Below are 4,940 nucleotides of genomic sequence, written 5' to 3'. Positions count from 1 at the left end.
AATGGATCTGGTGGAGCAACACCCTAGAGTGAAGCCTAGGTTGCCCGGAACGTAGAAATGACCATTACATCCACACTGTTTGCAATTATTCATATTATACAGATGAAAAACTGTTGTATTTATATTGTATTTTATGCTTCTGGCATTGACTTCTAAGGCCCTAACTATTCGATGTGGCTGAGCAACGCCATAGAGTGAAGCCTAGATTGCCCGGAACGTAGAAATGACCATAGCTTTCATACTGGTTGCAATTATTCGTTTTATACGATGGAAAAACTGTTGTATTTATTTTGTATTTGGTGCTCCTGGCGTTGACTTCTTAGGCCCTAGCTATTGGATCTGGTGGAGCAGCGCCCTAGGGCGAAGCCTAGGTTGCCCGGAACGTGGAAATGACCATAACTATCAGACTGGTTGCAATTACTCGTTTTATACGATGGAAAGACTGTTGTATTTATATTGTATTTTATAGTTATGGCGTTGTGTTCTAGGGCCGTAGCTATTCGATGTGGTTGAGCAACGCCCTAGAGTGAAGCCTAGGATGCCCGCAGCGTAGAAATGACCATATCTTTCACACTGTTTGCAATTATTCATATTATACAGTGGAAAAACTGTTGTATTTATATTGCATTTTATGCTTCTGGCATTGACTTCTAAGGCCCAAACTATTCGATGTGGTGGAGCAACGTCCTAGAGTGAAGCCTAGGTTGCCCGGAACGTAGAAATGACCATAGCTTTCACACTGGTTGCAATTATTCCTGTTATACATGTCAAAAACTGTTGTATATATATTGTATTTTTTGCTTCTGGCGTTGACTTCTTAGGCCCTAACTATTGCATCTGGTGGAGCAACGCCCTAGAGTGTAGCCTAGGTTGCCCGCAATGTAGAAATGACCATCACTTTCGCACTGGCTGCAATTATTCTTGTTATACGATGGTAAAACTGTTGTATTTATTTTGTAATTTATGCCTCTGGCGTTGACTCCTAAGGCCGTAGCTATTCGATGTGGTGGAGCAACGCCCTAGAGTAAAGCCTAGGTTGCCCGGAACGTAGAAATGACCATGTCATTCACACTGGTTGCAATTATTCCTGTTATACGATGGAAAAACTGTTGTACATATATTATATCTCAAGCTTCAGGCGTTGACTTCTAAGGGCGTAGCTATTCGATGTGGTGCAGAAACGCCCTAGAGTGAAGCCTAGGTTGCCCGGAATATAGAAATGACCATCACCTTCACACGGTTTGCGATTATTCATTTTATACGATGGTAAAACTGTTGTACATATATCGTATTTTATGCTTCTGGCGTTGACTTCTTAGGCCCTAACTATTCGATCAGGTGGAGCAACGCCCTAGGGTGAGGCCTAGGTTGCCCGGAACGTAGAAATGACCATAACTTTCATACTGGTTGCAATTATTCGTTTTATACGATGAAAAAAATGTTGTATTTTTATTGTATTTTATGCTTCAGGCGTTGACTTCTAAGGCCCTAACTATTCGATGTGGTGGAGCAACGCCCTTGAGCGAAGCCTAGGTTGCCCGGAACCTAAAAATGACCTGTACTTTCACACTGGTTGCAATTATTACTGTTATACGATGGAAAAACTGTTGTACTTATGTTGTATTTTATGCTTCTGGCGTCGAATTCTAAGTCCCTAACTATTCGATCTGGTGGAGCAACGCCCTAGAGTGAAGCCTAGGTTGCCCGGAACGTAGAAATGACCGTTACTTTCACACTGTTTGCAAATGTACATTATATACGATGGAAAAACTGTTGTACTTATGTTGTATTTTATGCTTCTGGCGTCGAATTCTCAGTCCCTAACTATTCGATCTGGTGGAGCAACGCCCTAGAGTGAAGCCTAGGTTGCCCGGAACGTAGAAATGACCGTTACTTTCACACTGTTTGCAAATGTACATTATATACGATGGAAATGCTGTTGTATTTATATTGTATTTTATGCTTCTGGCGTTGACTTCTTAGGCCCTAACTATTCGATCTGGTGGAACAACGCCCTAGGGTGAAGCCTAGGTTGCGCGGAACGTAGAAATGACCGTTACTTTCACACTGTTTGCAAATGTACATTATATACGATGGAAAAGCTGCTGTATTTATATTGTATTTTATGCTTCTGGCGTTGACTTCTTAGGCCCTAACCATTCGATCTGGTGGAGCAACGCCCTAGAGTGTAGCCTAGGTTGCCCGGAATGTAGAAATGACCATCACTTTTACATTGGCTGCAATTATTCTTGTTATACGATGGAAAATCTGTTGTATTTATTTTGTATTTTATGCCTCTGGCGTTGACTCCTAAGGCCGTAGCTATTCGATGTGGTGGAGCAACGCCCTAGAGTGAAGCCTAGGTTGCCCGGATCGTAGAAATGACCATTACTTGCTCACTGGTTGCAATTATTCGTTTTATACGATGGAAAAACTGTTGTATTTATTTTGTATTTGGCGCTCCTGGCGTTGACTTCTTAGGGCCTAACTAATGGATCTGGTGGACCAACACCCTAGAGTGAAGCCTAGGTTGCCCGGAACGTAGAAATGACCATTACATCCACACTGTTTGCAATTATTCATATTATACAGATGAAAAACTGTTGTATTTATATTGTATTTTATGCTTCTGGCATTGACTTCTAAGGCCCTAACTATTCCATGTGGCTGAGCAACGCCCTAGAGTGAAGCCTAGATTGCCCGGAACGTAGAAATGACCATAGCTTTCATACTGGTTGCAATTATTCGTTTTATACGATGGAAAAACTGTTGTATTTATTTTGTATTTGGTGCTCCTGGCGTTTACTTCTTAGGCCCTAGCTATTGGATCTGGTGGAGCAGCGCCCTAGGGTGAAGCCTAGGTTACCCGGAACGTGGAAATGACCATAACTATCAGACTGGTTGCAATTACTCATATTACACAGTGGAAAAACTGTTGTATTTATATTGCATTTTATGCTTCTGGCATTGACTTCTAAGGCCCTAACTATTCGATCAGGTGGAGCAACGCCCTAGGGTGAAGCCTAGGTTGCCCGGAACGTAAAAATGATCATTACATTCACTCTGGTTGCAATTATTCCAGCTATACGATGGACAAACTGTTGGATTTTGATTGTACTTTATACCTCTGGCGTTGACTTCTAAGGCCCTATGTATTCGATCTGGTGTAGCAATGCCTCAGAGTTAAGTCTAGGATGCCCGCAACGTAGAAATGGCTATGAATTTCACACTGGTTGCAATTATTTGTTTTATACGATGGAAAAACTGTTGTACATATATCGTATTTTATGCTTCTGGCGTTGGCTTCTTAGGCCCTAACTATTCGATCAGGTGGAGCAACGCCCTAGGGTGAAGCCTAGGTTGCCCGGAACGTAAAAATGACCTGTACTTTCACACTGGTTGCAATTATTCCTGTTATACGATGGAAAAACTGTTGTATTTATATTGTATTTTATGCTTCTGGCATTGACTTCTAAGTCCCTAGCTATTCGATCTGGTGGAGCAACGGCCTAGAGTGAAGCCTAGGTTGCCCGGGACGTAGGAATGACCATCACCTTCACTCTGGTTGCAATCATTCATTTTATACAATGGAAAGACTGTTGTATTTATATTGTTTTTTATAGTTATGGCGTTGACTTCTAAGGCCGTAGCTATTGGATGTGGTGGTACAATGCCCTAGAGTGAAGCCTAGGATGCCCGCAACGTAGAAATGACCATATCTTTCACACTGGTTGCAATTATTTCTGTTATACAAGGGAAAAACTGTTGTGTTTATATTGTATTTTATGCTTTTGGCGTTGACTTCTTAGGCCCTAACTATTCGATGTGGTGGAGCAACGTCCTAGAGTGAAGCCTAGGTTGCCCGGAACGTAGAAATGACCATAGCTTTCACACTGGTTGCAAATGTACATTATATACGATGGAAAAACTGTTGTACTTATGTTGTATTTTAAGCTTCTGGCGTCGAATTCTCAGTCCCTAACTATTCGATCTGGTGGAGCAACGCCCTAGAGTGAAGCCTAGGTTGCCCGGAACGTAGAAATGACCGTTACTTTCACACTGTTTGCAAATGTACATTATATACGATGGAAATGCTGTTGTATTTATATTGTATTTTATGCTTCTGGCGTTGACTTCTTAGGCCCTAACTATTCGATCTGGTGGAGCAACGCCCTAGGGTGAAGCCTAGGTTGCGCGGAACGTAGAAATGACCGTTACTTTCACACTGTTTGCAAATGTACATTATATACGATGGAAAAGCTGCTGTATTTATATTGTATTTTATGCTTCTGGCGTTGACTTCTTAGGCCCTAACTATTCGATGTGGTGGAGCAACGCCCTAGAGTGAAGCCTAGGTTGCCCGGATCGTAGAAATGACCATTACTTGCTCACTGGTTGCAATTATTCGTTTTATACGATGGAAAAACTGTTGTATTTATTTTGTATTTGGCGCTCCTGGCGTTGACTTCTTAGGGCCTAACTAATGGATCTGGTGGACCAACACCCTAGAGTGAAGCCTAGGTTGCCCGGAACGTAGAAATGACCATTACATCCACACTGTTTGCAATTATTCATATTATACAGATGAAAAACTGTTGTATTTATATTGTATTTTATGCTTCTGGCATTGACTTCTAAGGCCCTAACTATTCCATGTGCCTGAGCAACGCCCTAGAGTGAAGCCTAGATTGCCCGGAACGTAGAAATGATCATAGCTTTCATACTGGTTGCAATTATTCGTTTTATACGATGGAAAAACTGTTGTATTTATTTTGTATTTGGTGCTCCTGGCGTTTACTTCTTAGGCCCTAGCTATTGGATCTGGTGGAGCAGCGCCCTAGGGTGAAGCCTAGGTTACCCGGAACGTGGAAATGACCATAACTATCAGACTGGTTGCAATTACTCATATTACACAGTGGAAAAACTGTTGTATTTATATT

Source organism: Calliopsis andreniformis, unplaced genomic scaffold, assembly GCF_051401765.1.
Source record: "Calliopsis andreniformis isolate RMS-2024a unplaced genomic scaffold, iyCalAndr_principal scaffold0001, whole genome shotgun sequence".
NCBI lineage: Eukaryota > Metazoa > Arthropoda > Insecta > Hymenoptera > Andrenidae > Calliopsis > Calliopsis andreniformis.
Note: the sequence above shows the minus strand (reverse complement) of the source record.